This window comes from Carettochelys insculpta, chromosome 5 (assembly GCF_033958435.1).
Source record: "Carettochelys insculpta isolate YL-2023 chromosome 5, ASM3395843v1, whole genome shotgun sequence".
Taxonomy (NCBI): Eukaryota; Metazoa; Chordata; order Testudines; family Carettochelyidae; genus Carettochelys; species Carettochelys insculpta.
The window spans coordinates 10,786,107-10,808,061 of NC_134141.1; positions in this window are offsets into that span (position 1 = coordinate 10,786,107).

Consider the following 21,955-nt stretch of genomic DNA (forward strand, 5'->3'; position numbering starts at 1 on the left):
GAGTGATGGAACATGGTTGCTGATTCCTGTGCAAATAGGCATTGCTTGACTTGTAAAATCTACTCTGTGGCGATGGGGGGGTGAGAGAGGAGGGGCTCAGGTTGTATCTGATGCCGCCAATGGAAACAAACAATTTTACTGCTTTATTTTTAACCCCCGTTGGCTCTTCAGAGCAAGCGCAGCTAAGGGAGAGTGAGCTGGAATCTAGCCCTTCATGGGTATCATCAAGTGAGCTATTTACTAAGTTCACTTACAGCGGTGCAAGCTCTCTGACGGTATTGAGGTTGTACTGGTGCCAGTGAGGCACAGTGGGGCTGACAAAATTCTCAGGCCTCATGGCAAGGTGGGAGCCTTGGGCAGAAGGAGAGGCTGGGTTAGGACAGCCAATCCTCAGCACCACCTATTCCATACTGCCCACCTACCACCCCTTAGTGCCACTGGAGCGGGCCACGGAGGGCTCTGACAAGCATTTAAGGAGCTCAGGGCTCCCAGCAGTGGCCGCCACTGCTGAATTGCTGTGCCCTAGGGCAGTTGGCCCTTTACGCACTCCTCACCCCCTTGTTGGCCAGCCTGCTGTGGGACTAATAGGGTCCCTGCACCTATGATGATGAAAAACTCACATGACTTTCAGATCCCGTGCTAGAAGGTTAGAGAGAAAACACCCTTTTGCCTGTAAGATGTCTGTCTGATCCAGAAATCCTTCAGATCCAATAATCCTGATACCTGTTTTCAGCCTAGACACATGCCTTAATGTCCTTTGTTATAATTATTGCACGTATGCCCAACAGTTTCTGATGTCTCCGTTTCAACTCTTAATGAAAAGTTTACTACCCATTTCATAAATAGACTGCAGAAGGAAACACCCAACATTAGAAACATGTTAATTTGACCTTTTTTCTGATGTGAATTCTCAACCAAATAAAACATTTGAATTTTTACCTTTTTGAGCTTAACAGTAGAGCAGCAGGTAGGGAGTTCCAGTATTTAACTTTGGATACCTTAGCAGGACATAAAGGTGTCATGTTTGGCAATCCATTAGCACATAGGCATTTAACAGGCCTAATTTGGCTCCTAGTGAAATCACCAGAAACGCTGCTTTTCCGGTAGTTGTTAAGGCCAGAAGGGACCATTCTGAACATCTAATCTGAACTTGAATAAGATCAAACCTGCCATTTCTGTTTGAGCTACAGCAGCTATTTAGAAACCCATCCAGCCTTATATACTTCCTAAATGCAGCAATGGTGCCAAAAAGGTTATTTTGGTTTGCGAGAATCTTTATGAGATCCATATGTCTCATTTTGAGTAGTATGCCCATTCTCACTACACTTATTCTTATTACCCTTCTTATACTTGGTGTGCCTGAACACTGAGAGAGCTTTCTGGATTCAACTTCTATGGAAAGAAGAAAAAATATTTTTAGCTCACTGAAAAGAACAACATCCTTTTAAAAGAAAAACTAATTTTATATGACTGGTATACTGTCTGAAATATGTGATAACATGTGGAAAATATTTGAAGTCATAAACTAAGCACAGCTACATAGTCTTTAAAATATATACATTTTGTATAGCACTATATTTAACATATGGCCTGTTTTGAAAGAGGGATATATTCATTACACATGCTCAGGAGTGCTGTGTTTTGAAGCAAATTCATTACCTGTAAAGGGTGACAGTGTTGAAGGCACACATTCTTGATTTGCCTGTACATACACACGTTGTAGAGCTGGAAGGGACCTTGAGAGGTCAGGCTTCTGTGCATACAGCAGGACCTATTACCATCCCTGACAGATTTTTTTTTTTTAAATCTAACCTGCCCCACACCCTTGGAAAAGCCTCCTTAAGGATTGAGCTTACAACCCTAGATTTAGGAGGGCAATCCGCTAACCACTGAGCTCTCTCTCCATTCCCTCACCTACAGACCTGGTAAAACCTAGGCAGTAGCTATGAAAGCCAAGCTGCCAAAGTAAATCATGATCTGAAGAGACTATGCAGGAAAAGGACAAACCTCAGAAATACCGGCAGTCAGAAAAGCAACTGATCTAAACACACGGAGTTCCCCTGTGTTACCCACTAAGATTCCTAAAGGTTCTGGAGCTTTTCCAGGTGTGTCTCCCTCTGTGGCAGGCCACAGCTACATGTGTCACCCTCTGATGATGGCATTATCTGTGGGGAAGAGGGGAATGCTGGTGAAACATTCACCTTCCGGTCAGCAGGGGTTAGCACATGGTTTCAGCCACTGCCATTCACCAGGACTCACAGCAACGAAGGGTCCTGTGGCACCTTATAGACTAACAGAAAAGTTTTGAGCATGAGCTTTCGTGAGCACAGACTCACTTCATCAGATGCTGGTCTTGGAAATCTGTTAGTCTATAAGATGCCACAGGACCCATCGTTGCTGTTACAGATCCAGACTAACATGGCTACCCCTCCAATACAGGACTCACAGTGACCTTTTGGAGGGTGCCAAACTCACCTTTTGCCTGCGTGTGTTGTGTGTCATCCTTTCAGCCCCATCCATGAGGACTCCAACTTTTGCTACAGCCTCCAGCTGCAAAGCCGGATTCTAGCACAAGATGCAGAGACTTTGCTCATTTGGCTCCAGAAATTCCCAATTCCATGCACCAGCCATGGTAGCAGCCTTTACAAAACCACTTAAAGGGGAGGGTGAAGGATAGGGCTGTCTCCATCTCCTCATCTTTACACCTCCCTGGGTGCATATACACTTGCATTCCTCTTTTGAAAGAGGTATGCAAATGAGGTGAATCAAAAATGCAAATGAGTTGTGAATTTGCATATTTGGTACCTCATTTGCATATTCTAATTTTGAAAGAGCTTCTTTCGAACGAAGAAAGCCAGTGTAGACACTGCTCTTTCAAAAGTAAACCCCATCTTTGAAAGAATCCTTCTTCCCATTAAATAAAGGGAAGAAGGATTCTTTTGAAGATGGGTTTACTTTTGAAAGAGCAGCATCTACACTGGCTTTCTTCTTTCAAAAGAAGTTCTTTAGAATATGTAAACGAGGTGCCAGATATGCAAATTTATACTTCATTTGCATTTTTGATTTACCTCATTTGCATGCCTCTTTTGCACCCCCTGGGTATAGGAGTGGTTTCTGCTAGCATCTGAAATGGGATTCAGCTCACTTCAGAAGCAGCTCCAGCTGCCTCATGATTTGGATGGAGGAGTATGGCCCTCTACCTTCTCTAAAGGCATTAACTCTTTGTGGAGAGACACCAACTTTCTCATTTATCTGGCTCTCATTCTTCAGAGCCGAGCCAATCAGAACACTGTTGCCTTCCTTTCTCCTGAAACACTGACAGCAATGCTTCAGAAAGGTGAACAAATTTTCCACGCCTGCTTTCTTGCCTCTCCAAATGGAGCAATGGTAGTCATGTAATATAATGTAAGAAGAGTAGTGAACAGAGCCACACAAGAAGGGGATGTCTCATCAGAACACACCCGTTCCTGTAAATGTTGTTAGGCTTGTGAAGCTTGCTCAGAAGACACATTCCACTTCTAAAGCCTGAGTATTTGGCCTGCAGCTGCTGAATGAAGGGTCTGCCAACTACATTTTTATTTGGCTCGGGGAGGGAGGGAGGGAGGCAGGGAAGGACCTAGGGGATCGTGGGGGAAGGCCCATCCCCTGTTATGCACTCCCAATTATTCCTTGAAACAAGCCTCACGTGTACCTGGAAAAATGGGATTTTTGTTTTCTGAGGTAAATCTGCCAAATGGTAGCCCCAAGATCCTGACTTTCTTGTGAAATGCTCAATTCTCCTTCTGAAAAGTCACAGAATTTTCTCTGTTTTGGTGTTAATTTTAAAATGGGTCTTTCTAATCAAAGCTCAAGCAGGGTCGGAAACTAAATGTTCCCTCCCATTCTTCTCCCTGACGTTTTTAAGGGTGTTTTCAGCCAGGATTAAAGGACGGAAGGTGCCAGGCTCCACTGAGTATTCAAGGCTGTAGGAAAGAAAACGTCAAATTTATCAACATAAATCAGAGTACATTTTTCTATGGTCTCTAACTCCTGAACCAGTAAGTTGGGTTTGAAAAAAATAAATAAATAAAGGGGGGTTGTCACATTTTCTTTGCCTAACTGCTCCAGTTTTCAAGTTGAATTCCATGTTCATGCCACAGGTGGCTGCTCCTTCAAGCAGTCAGATCCAGATATAGAACCGTGCATCGTTCATTTCCTCTGAACCCACCATGACCCAGAATAATTGCGAGTGTGCACTGTTCAGCATTCCGTGGAAGCATGAAGCATTTCAAGGAGTTGTTGTGAGCTCTTTTATTTCCCCAGAAGCTTTTCTTGCATTCTGCAGCGAAAAGTAACTGGGGATTGCGGGGTCTGGATGTTAGATCTACGTGATCCAGTGCACAAATCTTGGAGCCCCTTAATACCCCTCTGTTACTCATTGCCACATCATGTAGACAAGTTCTTAACAGTCAATGAAATGTGAGTTGTAAACAGAGCTGGCAGGGAGGGATTTGAAAACAGTCCATTTAGACAGAAAGACTCCAGAACAACGATATAAGACAACGGGTCAGACTTCCACAGCACACTGCTTCTTTGTAGGCATCATGTGCTTTGAACTCAAATGTCTGGCCACTTATTTACCTGCCTACATAGGAGCTGTTGTGTGTGGCGGTCTTTTGGAAAATCTTGCCCATGAAGGCCTGTGGTCTGGTACCAACAGTTTATTCTCTACCTTTCTGGGAATTTAGCAGTTGTGAAAGGTGCTGACTTGACAGCCCTGTGGAACAAAACCCTTCACTTGCGCTAAAGCATATTGTTGTATGGGACAAGGCAGTGCAAGCTTCCTCCTGTTAACCTGCAGGGCTGAAAATAGCAGTGTAGGGGTTCCTGCTCAGGCTGGAGCATGGGATGGGAGACCTACTCTCATTGGGTTAATGGTAAGGAAGTTTGCACTGCCTCTTCTCAAACTTCTCCTGTTCTAAGTCTCCTAGCCTGAGCCTGAAGCAGCTGACCTGAACCAGCCACTTCAGGTGCTGGGGCAAAGTGGGAGGAGTGGGGCTCAGCTCTGCACCCCGAGAATGGGCAGGGACAAAGATGGACGGGGCGGCGCCTAGGATGGCCAGCCTTTAGGACCACCCAGATCATGGCACTGAGCCCCTCTTCTCTACCTTACAGCCACATGGAGCGGTCGACCAGCACTTCTGCAGAACTTCAAAGGGGCCCAGAATTTTGGCCACCAATGCTGCTGCTATCTGGACAGTGGCAGTAACCGGAGCTCCATGCCCCTTTGAAATGCTGGGCCTCTGTGTAGCTGCACCCCCCCGCGCCCCCTGCTTCTTCCCTCCCCACCCCCATCAGCAGGCCTGACCTGGACTGTAAGGCTGCCAGTGGGTTGTTTGCTTTTTCCCTGTCGAAGCATCCAAACTTTCTCATCAGAAATGTCATAGGATGGTGCTTAAGTCACCTGACTCTCGGAGAAGGCTCACACTGGTGGATTGCTAGCAGAGATACAGGCATCCCTGCAGTCTGGACGTAGGCGCTTATCTGTGGGGGAAGGTTAGGGCTTCAAACACCCCTCTATCATCAGATTTTCCCATTGTCCTAGCTTAGATTGGGAAGCACCTCACATGCTGGCTTTTGTCGATCATGTTCTTAGGCACCTCTCTTGCCTCATTCATTGGATGGGGAGTATGGCTCTGTGTCTGTAGTGGTCTTCCCGTGATTTTTTTTTGCTAGGTGCTATAATGTGGAGTATCACAATGCTTAAGTCCTTTTGTGGATCTGGGCTTATCTCCTTTCAGCATGAACGTCTCATTTCAGACTGGCTTCTTGGAAACCTAGGGTCATGGCTGACTAAGAGATTTAGCTACACAACTTCCTTAGGACAGACCTCTGAAAGATGCCGAACTGACTTAGGAGCACAATTTCCGTTGAGAATTCATAGAACTTGGACGCTGACGTCACTTGGGCACTTTTGAAAATCCCACCCGGTAATTATAAGCCAGCATTTGGTGCGGCTAAATCCCCTGAGTGGTGAAACTGTCAACTGTAAAGGCTGAGTTCTCAGAAAGCAGTTACACAGCTGCCGACACATTGCCATCTTGTCCCATGCTGAAAATACCTGAAGGTGTGTATCTCTCAATGAGTTCCCTTTGTGTTTAGTTAGCGCATAGTGTCTTTTAGGGGAAGTGATCATTGACTGGGTTGGGGTGGTCAGGTCCAGTGTGAGAGTTCAGTCTACTAGTTAGAGCTGTGTCCAGGAAACAAGCCCAGGGTCAGTACTGATGAGACAAAAGCCAAATCCCAGAATCAGAATGTCAAACGGGTGTAAGGCAGAGTCAGAGACAAGTGTCCAAAATGAGCAGGGACTGCAATGAGGACCAGAGCAAGGGAAGTATTCCTGCAGCCCTGACACACTTTGAGCTGCCACTGAACTGCAATGGGACCAGACTTATAAGGCCAGCCAGAAACTGTGGTCACAGAGTGCCAAGGCAGTGAGCTGTGCTCGTTGGTCACCTTGCAGCATGGCTAGCCAGGGGGCAGGCCAGCAGCTGGTCCCTCATACAAACATCGGGAGAAGACAAAATTCTGTTGTTTACATGGCTGCAAGCACATGGATATGAAAGGAATTACAGCCAAGGAAGTGACCACATAATTGAGACCCTGCAAAAGGTTTATTATCTTGAGTACTTCCCACACGGTACCTTCAAGTGCTTTTCCACTCAAGTTTCCATGATAGGCCCCAGATACACACAAGACCTCTGCCACTTCCTTCTGAAGACGGTCTAATAATAGGCTTCATCGTCAGACCACCTCTTTTTTGTTATTGTTGTTGGAGGGTTTTGTTTGGTTTTGTTCTTCAGGCAGAACTTCCCGTTGTGCCGTTTCATTCATTGGTTATACCCCATTTGATGTGCCAAAGCAGCGTTACTCCTAGCATGCCTCTCTATCCATCAAATAGTTACAGAGAGTTGGACTGTAATTGCTTTAATCCACATTTAGTCAGCTAGAAAACAGCTTTTAAAATATTATTAATCCTTTTTTCCTCAGAAGTCAATTCCTCCAATTTATAGAGTGGTGTTGGCCTGTGCTGGGCGTTTTTTAAAATGGCACTTTTGAGCTTTGCTCTCTGAACGTTACAAAGGAGGTCAGTGCTATTGTCCTCAGTTTATTGATGTGGAACGTGGGTTGGAGGGGCTGGGAAAGACTTGTTCACAGTCACCTGGTGTCAGAACTGGGAATCGATCCTGAATCTTTGTCTAGTGCCCTGTCCGCATGGCCACACTGTCCTCAGGCTGCCAGCTGGGATCTGATGATACAGTAAATGGGGAATCTACAGAGACTCTTCCAGATGGCTGGAGCTACAGAAGACGCTCTTGTTCTGCAAGTAGCAAGCTTGTCTGAAGGGACAGAAGGAATTTGATTTTGTTCTAGACCAGACAATAGTGGGAGGCGACTCAGATAGAGAGGGGGAAATTATGCATTTTAAATAAAGCAAATTGGTTGTGATTATAATTAAAATAGGAGATCCTGGGGTTGATTCAAATCTTGATTAGCAAATGTTCGTATTAATTATAATTCACATTAGCGTGGAAGGCAGTGAATTGCCGTGTTAATTGACATATTATTAATGTCCATAACTGCTGCTGAGAATCCTCTCCACAGATAATACAATTATCCTCTGCGTTAAACGGCTAATCCATTTTCTTGACTCTCCTCTTCCCCCTGGCTACTAGTCAGCACCTGTAGCTGCTGTTTCCCACGTCTGCTTTACTTCTGCACTTGTGATTTTAATGGGACTGACTGCCCCATCAACAGTAATGCAAACGAAGGCAAAATCAAATTAACTTATCCCACTGAAACTGGGCAAAGCAAGAGAGCACGGAGATTTGATTTGTAAAACCTGTTCTCTGCTGTGAAGGTGTCATGTGGGGGAGGAATTGGCGTAGTTCTTGTTGTAATGAGAATATTGCTATTTGTAAGTAAAAACTCAGTATATCTTTTTTCTTCAGCCCTTGCAGCAAGGAGAGAGGAATGTTTATGTACAGATTAGTTTCCGAATAACCCCCATTAGGCAATGTTTACTTCCACGCACATTACCTCACACAAAAGTTTGCAACAATTTAAGGTATTTTACAGCTTGTGGGGTCCCTAATGATCCTGCCTTCTCAATTTACCTTAAATCCTTTTCTGAAATGAAAGAAACGCACTAATATAAATAACATTATCCCTCTGGAGTCTAAAAGATTCAAAAGAACTCAGGCACTCATTTAGGTCTGTGTCTAGAAAGTATCAGTGTTTTATGGGTGAACCTTTTTGTGTAAGATTTTTTTAATAAAAAATAAAGGGGAAATAAAGTGCAAACAGGCAGAGCAATTCTTTTCTGAGTATTGGCTTCAAAGTGTAACAGAATAACAGCCCCTGCTGCCTTCAGAATGTTGTGAGCACAGAGTATAAGTGAATGAAAACATTCCTAAGCTGATTTTTGAGCAGTGACCCGTGGGATAAACAGGGATTCATTGATCTATCCACAGAATGGTCATATGATCAACAATGGCAATGCTACTTTTCTCACAGTTCCCAGTCCACTCAGCTCTCAGCATAAGGGGTTATCTCAGCCTCCAGCTCCATGAATTCTTGAACCGTTTGCTGAAAGAAAACATGTCCCAGTTGCTGGGGGGCGGTGGAGATTCTAAGTGTAATGGAGGCAAAGACATTGAGCTGGGTAATTGGCTTTAATGATTATAAAGTGTTAAGGAACAGTGTTCATACCGAGCTCAGTCATACCATCCTGAAGGCCAGTGGGGAAGAGTTAAGGCCAGGATGGAGGAAAAAATATGGTCGTCTAATCCAAGGAAACTGAAGAAGAGCACAGCAGTCCCATAAAAGCCCTTGTCTTTCAAACTGCATAAACATATGATGATTCCATCAGATCTTCCACCAGGGACTGGGCGAGGATAAGGGCTTCAGACTTGTGTCCACCTCAGGATACATTTTGTGTCTTCCTACAAGCCTGGACCAAACAGAGGATATAATTATAATAGGTCATCATTGCTCACGTTATATTTAGGAGGAACATTGGGTTGGGTGAGACAAATCGTGCACACGTATTTCTTCTAGTGAAATTAGTGTATCTCGTATTCGGATAACTGAGCTTTTTAGGCCCTGATTCAGGAAAGCATTTCAGCCTTCCTGAGGTGATTACATCCATCCCCACAAATAGCAGCTAAATAACTTTAATAGGACTTAACTAGTTTCTTAAGTGCTGTTCTGACTAGGGATGTTTTCCTGGACCAAAAACTTCATTAATACTCTATATTTGTTTGTAACTGTTTGTAACATGCAGTAAGAGGACCATGTATTTAGCCCCTTCCTTGGAAAAACAGATACTGTTCCAAACATGGCTGAAAAATACTTGAAACATGGTCTCCAGCAATGCTTCCTGCAAGGAAATATCTTATTCTTGACATAGTTTCCCTTTTCCATATAGTACTGTGTTTGCAATGGTATAGTTAAGACTATGTCAGTCTTTCCACTATAAAAACCTTCTCCAAAACATACAGCAGGTCCATAAAACCAACTTAAATCTTGACAGACTTCCAGCTTTGAGATGGAGGTAGTGGAGGGAAGGCAGAGAACATTTTAAGAAATATTTAAGGCTGTTTTTCCTACTGTATTAAAAATAAAAAATTAAAAATATATACATTTAGAGGTCAGATGTTCAGCTGGTATAAACGGACAAAGCTACACCAATGTAAACCAGCTGTAACCATGGTCCTTCTTGTTTAAGATCTGTTAGCTTATGCTTGGCTTACAGTCTTTAAAAATTCTATTATGTAGGTCTTTACTTTAGGGTTTGAAGTTATTTGGTCACCCTTGTGGGAGACTGGTTGAAAATTTTCCATCAAAACTGTTCGTTGGGAAAATGTGTTTTCAACCCTTTTGTGAAATTTGTCCCCTCTGCCAAAATGTATTTATTTTGTTAAAGTGAATTTCCAACTTATCCCAAAACTTTCAGAATATTTTATTTCTGAAAAGCCGTTGTGGGAATGGTAATGCAGGTGCCTCCTGCTCTCATTCTCTTCTAAGGGTCAGGTTCCTAGGATTCTCTTCTGAGAAGCAATTGCCGTGAGGCAGCATGTCTCCACATCAAAAAGATAGTGACCATGGTGCATTCTGGGAGATGTAGTCTTTCCAAGAAGCTCAGTCTATAAAGGCTGATGAAGCATCAGAACTACAACTCCAGTGAGGCACCAGGGAACATTTCAGAAATTAACCATTTCATTTTTCAGTCTTTCTTTGATAAAGTTAAATTTTCTTTGGAATAATTTGATGTACTTCAGTTTGTTGTTGTTTTCTTTGTCTAAATTTTCCACTGAAATACGCTTCTTTTCCCAGCCTGCTCTAGTTAAGGAGCTCTGAGCACCCAATTCCTTTATTATAGCTCATATAAGGACTGGTTGGAATTGTACCAGGTGAACACAAGGTTGTTAACAAAATGCTTGCCAGTAGGAGCACAGAGACAGTAGAAGTAGGTGGAGCCATAGCTCAACTTTCTGCCTCTTCCTGTCACATCTGCTGGCTGGCCCTGTGGAAGCAATATGCTGTACTTAAATGACTGTAGCTCCTCCATGCATTGGTCCATGCCTGTGTTGATTCCCCAGCGGTGGTATGGTTCTTCATTGCCCCAGTTCAGTAATTGCATGTCTAGAACTATCTGGACTATCTAGGGCGGTGTCCCAAATAGTGGATCAGTTTCATCATTTAGTCTTGTTCAAGAGACAGAAGGCGGAAAAAGACTCTCAGAAAGATTGTAGTGATGTTTGCCAGCCCCTCCACATACTCTGGAGCCCCACTAGCACAGTGAATTTCATGTTATTGTGAAATTGTATCCAAATCTATGGACCCATTCTTTTCTCACAGACATCAGTGGGAGCTATGTTGGGCCCATAACACACAAGCAAATGCATGCAATATGTTAGGTGTATCTTCAAGAAAAACATTTGCCTCAAGTAATTTTTTCAGCCTGCCATATCTGTGGATCACATGGGAAAATCTAGTGCACCCAACTGTAAGACAACTTTTTTCATGTTGTGGCTATGGTACTGCTCTCTGAGTGCGTCTTTGAGCGGACAGGCCAGGAGGAGGCCATTTCATTCTGTTCTTAAAGATTTTGTTTATTGTTCTGTGCTTCACATTTTTTTGTTTTTCTTTTTTTTAAAAAGGTTCCTCATGTGTGAGAAGCTTGGACCTTGTAGCATTCTCACATTCCCCTTATAAGTAGAACACTTTAGTGCAGTTGCGATTATTGGTGGCAGAAGAGCAGATCAAAAACTCAGGGCCCCTACTGGCGTTTATGATTCTGCACTCAGAGGATTTTTAATATATTTTCTATTAAACTTCTCATTTGTCCATCAGTCAGGCACCTTCCAGGCACAAGTTTAAGCCTTTTTACCAATCAAATATAATTTCAAAAGAAGCTTGAAAGCAAATCTCAAGTCTTTATGTTGGGCATACTGCTGAGATAACCACGCAGTGACAATAAATACAGTCCTCTTTGTGTGCACTCCAGTGGTAGGAGTGAGCATCTGGGATTCATCTAGAATCTAAAGTTTGTATCAGGAGGTAACTGGGGGTTCTTTGCATGACTCCAGGCTGGTCATAGTTTAGTTTTCATTGAGAGTGTAAGTGTAAACATCTGTCAATATTTTTAATGACCAAAAAAGAATTCAATTACTTTTTCATAAATGAACATTGACAAATCATTTTCTCTGGGACTCAGCTAGGGAGGCGAGGAGCCTGATGTATTTATTTGCACAGAGAAGAATGTAGCGTTGCCTTGTAGGGGGGTTGTGCAAACCATGTGGAAGGAGTTTGGGAATTGTTCCTCAGAATGGCTGTTGAGAATAGTGTCACCATATAGCAGTGGCTGAAAGGCTGGATCTGGCACTGAATAGCTTTCCACATATGCTATGCAACAGACTCAGTTTAGGATTGTTGTTGGCTGCTACTGGATGACTGGGTAGACTATAAACCAAACAGAAGACCCATTAAGCTATGCTGTGTGTGTAGAGGTGTGAAAAAGTGAGCTATAAGCTTTAGTAATCACTACCTGGGGATTGACTGTGTATTAGAATATAAAAAAATGCATATACCTGTATACTGTGTATGGTTTTGTGTTAAAATTTCTCCCTTTGTCTTCACCTTTCACAATAATCTTTCCATATTTGGTTCCCTGCTAAATTGTTTAGGTCAATTTCATGCATTGTGGGGGAGTTTCCCCCAATCTTGCTGCTTTCCTCATCTGTCCAAAGAGGAACCGATAATACCCAATAATATCAGTGTTCCAACAGAAGCTTTGAAACTGTGGAGCTTGAGTAGCTTGGGGTTAGGGAAAGCAAGCCTCTCTCACTGTAAGATGGTCAATTATTTGGGGACTATATGTCACTGGGAACCTTATGCAATTCCAGCCTTTGTTCTTTTTGTGAATTTTGTGTTTGGCTTTCTGGTTTAGCTGACATATGGAATCGCATGCAGCCAGACAGCGCTCTAGCATCCTGTTCCAAAAGGACAATGTTTGAGAAATGTACCCACTTTGCTTCAAAGTGACCTGAGTTTACTCTCAGTTACATCACTGTAAACCAAGAAGTATTCCACTTACGTCAATGGAGATGGACTAATGTAATCATGTAAATAAGATCAGAATTGGGCCCCAATAATTCATAGGGTAGGAGACACTTGTCACCAGAGATAAGGTGTGAAATATGTACATCTTACAGTGCTTAATTATAATTGATATTTCCATGCCAAGGGCCGAAGGAGCCATCTTGTCGAAAACAGATGTCACGTGACAATAGCTCATTAGTAAAGCAGATTGGACACTCATCTTGTAGTCCCCTTTTATGGGTTCTCACAGTGTCATAAATAGAGATTGTGGATTGTCTCCAAAAAAATCCGAAACCATGTGCAGTTTGTCTACTTTGATGTCTCATCAGAATTTCAGGCTTCAGCCCAGTAAGTCGGAAAAGCTCCGACTGTTTCAGAAAATCTAGGGTGATACATGGTTTTGTGTTGAAACCAAGTGGAATGCTGCAGTTCTGTTTAACTTTGATAGGAAATTGCATGAAGCTTGGCTGTTCAAATGTTTTATTTGGCATTTGTCTGAGTCTCTGTCTACACTAAGGAAATTCACACTGGTGTTAATATGTTGAAGCTGTGATATTACTGCAACTCCAGCCTGTACCTGAGCAGCACCCAAACTAATCAGAGCTTATACCAGTAACACACTATAGTACGCTCCAGTGGTGTAAACCTAACTGCACCACTTTAGTTACACTAAAAACAAGGAGTCCTGTAGCAACATAAAGACTAACACATTTATTTATGTATTTATTAGGTAATTTGTGGGTAAGACCCACTTCATCAGACTGGGACCTCTGAGACTTAGTTACACTAGTGTGCATTTCTTTAAAACAGAGTACCTGAACCTTGTACTGAAAGCAAAACTCCAAGGAGTCATTTGCCTAATTTGTTCTGAGAATGACCTGTCCCTGACAGATGCAAGCCAAAGAGATGGGCTGATCATTCCGGTTTCAAAGAAGGGGCGATCCTGAATGCGGATTAAATGGGCAAGCCTGCTGTTTGCTAAAGAGACAAAGTGGTTCTCAGGCTGTCCCACATTATTAAATACTTTGGAAACCAAGCAATGTGGTTTGTTGGCCACACCTGAGAAAGGCCCATGGAAGCAGCTGCCTCTTTTACAGAGGTGGGAGTGTGGCAGATTCTGCAGTCTCCTGCAGTCACTCTGGAAGAATGTACTGCATGAAGGTTATGAATTGCTTATATGGGTCAAGGCTCATCTGCCATCTTGGGGTGGGATTGTTGCCCTGGCTTCTTCAAGAATCAAATACTGTGAAGGGGAATTAAGGTGAATTCTTGGGTTGTAAACACCTCCAAAGCTAATACAATAGTGCATAGCAGAGGGTTCCTATGAAGTACTTGACAAAAATTTCCATTTCTTCACTGTTGCATGCCAGTGGAACCTGATGCATTGCATTTCAGTGCTGTATTTAGTGTTCTTCATCTCTGGTTTGAACACCTGATAGCCTTTGAAAGGTTCTATTCAAATTTGGTTCTAAAATTAGCTAAAGATGTGGGGAATCCTTCAATTTTTCTGGAACCAGCTTACCCATGCCTAACTAGAATGGTGGGATTCTAGCCACAGAAATAGTTGTGTTTGTAACTCCTTGTCTCTTTCCCTACTGATAGTGGATATAAAATTTACACCAGGTAAGTCTTGTTTCTCTTTCCCAACTCCTTGACTGATTGCCTGTAACTTATACTTGTACCATCATACCATCAATGACAAGACCTTGTTAACTGAATTTCAGCTTTATTCTGTATTCCTCTGGACAAGAGAGGCATCTGTTGTTGATTAAACAGGTTCAGCAGGCTGGCCAAAATGCCCTCCCCTCTTCTGATGTAAAAATTAATATTTGTCTGTTAAATGCATTTATTTCTGGTCTGATTGGCCATAAAATGTGATGTTTTGTTTCTAAGAAGTCTTACAAGCTCATGTGTGGTAGAACGGCTATTCCATCTGATAAACCACAGAGGAGCCTGTCACTAAAATGATCTGAAGCAAAATTGCAAGTGCCTGTTAATCATGTTGGTGCCTGTCACTTTGAGTATATCCACACTGAAGTCAGGAAGTATGTGTGTAGCATGTGTAGATATGTCTGAGCTAGCTCCTCTGCTCAGATGTGTCTACATGGTCTACAATCATGGCTTGATAGCAATGTAGACATACCATGAGTTACATGTATATATCAGAATGTGACTTTGAATATTAAGCTGACATGGTTTAGCCTTTTGATGCCACACCCATGCACCAGTTCTTAAAGTTGCATGGGCAGGATCTTAGAAGCATAAAACCATGGCAAATTCTTATGGCCATTGCTAAATGGTTGGGAACAGAGAGGATGAGGTAATAAATGGGTTATTTGAAAAATGAACAAACAACAAGAGCATCTAAGAAAGAGGTAATAAACATTTCCCTGCCACGCTATTTTTCTTGCAACCAGAAACTATTTTTCAAGAGTGGAAGATGTGTTACATCAATCTTCCCAACATTTTTTTTAAAATTAAATTGACAGCATCCCCTTATCAGACAATGGGTTAAATTCTGTTTCAGCAATGCAACTTTAAGGAACTTGGGCTACGAAGTCTGCAACTGTCATTAAGAAGCTGGCAGTGGGGATAAAGTCAATAATTTAAAGAGCTGTCACTTTCACATAATCATAAACTTGAAAAATAGAATATTCCTAAAATAGTCATTTTCATGGCAGGCCCTATTATTCTTGACGCTTTTGTGTAAAGCATCCCAAATTCTCCCTCTGCTTGACCCCTTGGTGCAGAGGTCATCTTGTATGTGCAACATCACAACCGGTTGCCAAAAAAGTGTGTGTGATGCAGAAAAAAGGCAAATTAAGTCGCCAATCCATGGGGTGGTAAGAGTGGGTGCTGAACATGGAGAGAACAACACCTTTAATGTAAATATATTTGAGGGTGATCAGGCTCAAGAGAAAGGTAGGTAAATTGGCACTGAAATCAGATCCTCAGCAAGTAGAAATGGGCAGAGCTTCATTGAAGTAAAAATCAAAACTTGCAAGTCTAGAGTAACTGTGGAACTGGTCACGATATTTTTGAAAGTTTCTGCATTTAGACAGTTTCTCTTTAAAAATACGCTTATTCAGATACCCCTGAGTCCCTTGTACATACAAGACATCCACTTCAAAGGAAGCCTCTAGATTCCAGTCCAATGCCAGTTATATATGCTTGGAAATTCACTGTGAGCAAACAACTTCACAACAGAATCTACCCCCTTTAAAATCCAGCAGTCACTGAAGTCCCTAGGGAGTACATCGTCATGGCAATAAACGTAACTTCAGAGCTAGCTAGTCACTCTTATAGTGCCAAATCCTGCTCGGTTAGTCTGGTGCAAATCTGGAGTTTACTCCAAAATTCCACTGTGAACAAAAGTAACATTGGCCTTTCCCTTTAAGTGACTGCTGTAAACAAGGGCAAGAAACACATTAGAGCTGGATTCGTGTCATAGTCACGTGTCGTGATGAGGTTTGATTTATGTTGGCCATTTTTCTGGGATGTGAGATGGGAAACGAGTATGATATTAAACATCTTTATCATATGCTTTACACCCCAAACAATCTCCAGGTGCTTTGCCCAGCAGAGTTCCCAAAGCTCTTGCTCTGTCTTCACGGAATTCTTTCTGAAGCAAAACTCTTATGAAGACATTGCAGGGACTTGCTTCAATATGGACTGTGCAAAAATAGAGCAAGTTGTTCAGGATTCCACTGCACGATACATAGAAGACCATGTTCCAGCTAGAACTTTGTTTTGTGTTGGTGTATCATCTAGCACAGTGGGGCTCTGGTCTAAGACTGGGATTCATAGAGGCAGTAGTAAGATAAATAAGTATATCATCTCCGGTTTGGAGGATGTTTGCCAACAAACAACAGGACTATGCGGGAGGGGGGGTGGATTCTGGAATGTCAAGCTTTCTATGATCTTCTGTTGGAAATTCAGTTTGCCAGGAAGAAGTCTGACTTTTTACCCTCCCCCCATTAATTAACTAGAAATATTGACAAGCATTAAAAAGTACATAAAAGTGCTAAATTTCAAAACCCCCCTTTCCTCCAATCTGTGGCTTTGAACAGGAGCAAATACATTTGTGGTTATGAGGAGATCCCATAAATGTTCTGGTGCTTTCTGCCACTAGCTATGGGGGCCTTTTTCTTGTCAGTGCCACAGGCACTATTTGGTTTATGAGAAAGTCATTGCAATGAAGTAATGCAGCCTTGGACAGCTGGTTGTTTTTGCTGGACGAAGTTCACCCTTCTATCGGGAGTGGAGTGCTGTCCAAAGGACTGTCTGTCATCACCCCTGACACATCAGTTTTGCCCCTGTTATTTTGTTTGTCTTCGTGTCTTACTTACAAGGTTAACCTAACAGTTAGATTTCGGGATCATGGCCAAAGTACTCAGATCCCAAAAGAGAGTTTTCAGCTAATCAGGCAGTGGAGCCAGTTCAACATCTGGTTTATATTAGTGAACAGCTTTGTGTCTGAATGGTGAGCTCACAGCATGGAGACAGAAGTAGTACCTTGATCTGTGATGGCTCAGTCTTATGTGGATTACTGGGGTCGCCACTGTTAATGTCCAGGCTTCCAACAACAGGCTTGCACTGAGGGTTTCCTGATTGAAATTGCTTTGCTTTAACCTGTAGGCGGGATAGACTGCTCACCAAGCTGTAATAAACGATGTATGTGTGCATGAGGTAGACATCAAGATATCTGATGTGCTGGGCTTGAGTGTCAGGGGTAATGCTGAGTGATTAGAATTAGGACTGGGAGATAGAATTCCAATCTTCTCGTACCTTCCTCTGCCATATGCTTACTCTCTGATTTCAGTGTCACACCGAAGAGGAAGAGAGGTAAATATTTTGTGGTATTTACAGGTCACATTACCCATTCGGCTCAGTTTACCAAACACAAAGTGGATCTAATTGGTAGTTACAAGCTGTGTCTACACGTGCACGCTACTTCGAAGTAGTGGCACTAACTTCGAAATAGCGCCCGTCGCGGCTACACGCGTCGGGCGCTATTTCGATGTTAGGCGGCGAGACGTCGAAGTCGCTAACCTCATGAGGGGATCGGAATAGCGCCCTACTTCGACGTTCAACGTCGAAGTAGGGACTGTGTAGACGATCCGCGTCCTGCAACGTCGAAATTGCCGGGTCCTCCATGGCGGCCATGAGCTAGGGGGTTGAGAGATGCTCTCTCTCCAGCCCCTGCGGGGCTCTATGGTCACCGTGGGCAGCAGCCCTTAGCCCAGGGCTTCTGGCTGCTGCTGCGGCAGCTGGGGATCCATGCTGCAGGCACAGGGTCTGCAACCAGTTGTCGGCTCTGTGTATCTTGTGTTGTTTAGTGCAACTGTGTCTGGGAGGGGCCCTTTAAGGGAGCGGCTTGCTGTTGAGTCCACCCTGTGACCCTGTCTGCAGCTGTGCCTGGCACCCTTATTTCGATGTGTGCTACTTTGGCGTGTAGACGTACCCTCGCAGCGCCTATTTCGATGTGGTGCCGCGCAACGTCGAAGTTGAACATCGACGTTGCCAGCCCTGGAGGACATGTAGACGTTATTCGATGTTGCTACATCGAAATAAGCTATTTCGATGTTGGCTTCACGTGTAGATGTAGCCACAGGGTCCTGTGACATTTATCAGTAGCTGGGAAGCTCTTGGCAGCAATGCATCCGAGTACTCTAAAAACGTAAAATGGTAAGTGGTGTGCACGTTAATTTTACCCAATCCCTGGCCCAGATGAAGTAACAATATGGTGACAGTGAGCCACATTGATCTTCACTGTGAAATATTGCATCTGGCAACTACTACAGCGATAACTGAAGATTGCCGGCAGCTCCTTATCAGTTTACTTTCCTCCATGAAAAATAGTGTCTTGGTGCCACAGCTCTTTCAATTTCATGGGAGATGTAAGCTAGTCCCAGATATAAAAGTAACTAAGCAGGCAAGGTGTCTCCCTTCTTTTCCCCAAAGGGGTCCCTTTGGATAGCTCTACGCAGCACTTATTTTGAAATAGTGGCTACTATTTTGAAATAACTATGCGAGCTTCTACACAAAGCTATTGCTATTTTGAAATAATTTCAAAATAGTGGGTGCATTATTTTGAATTTGCTAAACCTCACTGTATGAGGAATAGCTCCTATCTGGAAATCGGTATTTCAAAATAGAGGCTGTGTAGATGGGAAATAGGGGCTGTTTTGAAATAAGCTATGCCGGAATATCTTATTTCAATATAAAGCTGCTGTGAGACATAGTATTTCAGATTGGAACCCCTGGAAGCTCTCATGTAAGCCTTCTACCCCTAGCATAATCTCACATCTCCCATTGGCTGGAAACCAGCCAATGGGAGCTGCTAGTTTGCAGGACAGGCAGCGTGCAAAAGGCACTTCCCCCCTCCCCTTGGGCTTGCAGCATTCACAGCAGTGCACATGGCCCCTGTGGCCAGCTGCTCCAAGAAGATGCAGGGACGGAACAGGCGGGGGCCTGGCTGAGGAGCCTGCTGGGCTGCTGGGTGGGAGCCACCCACATAAGCATCTCCTGGCCAGAGGAGACATCCCAGCCCATCCCTCTCCCCAAAACTCTGTCCCTTCTCCTGGGCTCCTACCCTACATAACCCAAAACATTTGTGCCCCCCACATCTGCACCCATACTCCCTCCCAGACCTGCCCCTCCCCCTAAATCCCTCCTCCAGGTCACCACCTCCTCCCAGACCTTGCACGCCAATCCCCTACCCCAAGTCACAACCCAAATTCCTTCAATCCTACCCCAGGTCACACCCCGTCTCCAACAACCTGCACCCCCTCCTTTACCGCTCCACCAGGTCAGAATCCTCTCCTGCGGCTATACCGCCTCCCCAATGCTACGCCCCGACCTGCACTCCAGTGTATGTTCAACTTGACTCTCATTCCTCCTGGGAGACATCTAAATTCATTGTCATGTACACCACCTGTATCCGTGACACCACAATGCTGCTTCTTTGGGGCATTCCAACGGCTGCTCCCATACCATCTGACACTGTATGTAAGAGCTCCCAACAAAAACCTCTTAGCTAAAACAAAACAAAACAAAAATTGCAAGTTGTGGTTGCTAAGTGACAACTTCTACACAAACCAAGCCCTGAAAATCAAGGAAATCAGTAGTTCAGGACATCGTAAATTTTATGTTGTCCACATAATAAACACAGACATGTTAGTCTGATTGGGTGGAAAGAAATTCATATTTCAACACAGCACACATGGGGCTAAGGAGATGGAGGAAGAACAGGCCACCAGATTATTAAAACAGGAGTGAATAACTCTGGCCAAGCTAATTTATTAGTTATATACTTAGATTTACATAGAAGTTTAACAAAGATATGTAGCCAGTGCTCTAGGCACTTTTTGCCCCATATGAGAGAAATAAACACAGCTGCCTTCCTTCATCTTCCCTCTCCTCCCAAAACCCCTTTCATAAGACCCCTGGTCAGCTTCAGGACATGCTGAAAATTAAGCATGTGTTTTGCTCAATCCAGGCCTAAGTTGTACATAGGTTATGGCTGACTTTCTACACAGGGGTGAATTTCACTGATAGCAAAGATGCTTCTTGAAAATCAGAGGACCGACCTGAAATCCTTTGAAGTCAATGAGATTGTTTTCATCTTCTGATCAGGCCCTAGAAGAGGTTTCTACCATATTCCTTGCTGTGAGTTGCTTTTGCCTTCTTTAATTGTTTGGTTTTTTTTTTAATTTTCCCTGCTATGGGGGGATAATGAGCATCCAGTATCCCCATCTAAGCCTAAAGTAGCCACACTCCTGTGAGTTTTCTGCATCTGGAAAAAATAAAATGACTTGCTCACATCCAACCGAGAAATCAAGAGCTTAAATGTAACAAAACAAAAGGGCAAAGGCCAGAGAGGCATCTGTTCTACCAACAACCAACCCCTCCAAGATTTACAGTAGGGAAAGATTTCACTGATCCTTAGTGAAAAAATTATTAATAAGAAATAATCAAAACTTACTTCCAGAATTGACTGTGGTGATAGATGAGGGAAAAACCTAAATCATAAACACACAAAAAAAAACCCAAACCTTGCGCTAAATCTAATTATGTAAAACTAAAGCAGGAAGATTTCAAGAGCATCTAACTTGTATAAACTCCCAGCTATCCTGATTCTATCAGCAGTCTAACTGTCTTGCAGTGGCTGTGGAGCTGCCGCCAGCCAAATAGAACTGTATATTTTTCTTCACTGTATCAGAGTGGAAGGTTAGACAGAGCATTTATAAGAAGCAGACTTGGCTTCAGATATTTCTTTCCACGTTAATAAAATATCCCCTGATCTAGGAAAAAGTGCAGAATTCTAAGAACAGGGGAGGGACTATAAGGAATTTTTTTCCCTTCATCTTTGTAAAACCAGGTAATTTATTCTGCTTTAATTAGGACTCTATTTTACTAAATGACAGAAGGGTTTTAATTTAGAAATGGTAATGTAGCAATACCCGTTGTCTTATCAAAGCAGACAATCTGAGGTAGAGCAAAATATTCCAGATTCTTCATCACTATGGTAATGTTGTTACATGTAATATTCATGCAGCTTGATATAACCATGAAAAAAATCATGTGACCCCTTTGTTATGATACAATCTACAATAGCGAGACACAATTTGACCATAGTGAAGTGCTGTGGTTGGCTTTGGCATGTAGTTAACCAAACAATGTCATTGTGATGGCGGGTTTAAAAATGGAATATATTGTGAGGGAAAATGTTTGGACTTCCTTCCATTCCGTCATTTCTAAAACAGAACCTTGTTTCTTTCTTTCGTTCTTTCTTTCTTTGTCAAAAAAGGAGAAATTTTCCATTCTCCCATTTTTCTTTTTACTGTCTTGCCCCTGGGAAAAGGAGGAAGGGGATTTACTTAGACTTAGGCCCGCCTGTGCATTGGGGCACATTGGGTAACAAGTGCTCGCCAGCAATTTCGGTTGGCTGCAAATAATTCCGCCTCCTCCCATGATATACCAATGTTTAATAAGTCTTCCTTAAATGTGGTGCGCCAGGTCTTGAGTGACCTGCCTCTCTTCCTTCTTCCCTCTGACGGTATCCATCTCATTGTGGTCTTTGGGTGCAGTTGATCTGGCAGACGCAGAATGTGTCCAGCAAACTGCACTCTGCGCTCTGTCACGATATCCTGCAGTGCCTGTGACCCGCATCTTTGTAGTATCTCCTCACTGGTAACACGATCGTGGTAGGTGACACCCAGGACCTTTTGTAAGCAATGCTGGTGGAATACATTGTGCTTGCATGCCACTCTTGACGTTATTTTCCACGTTTCGCTAGCATAAATGG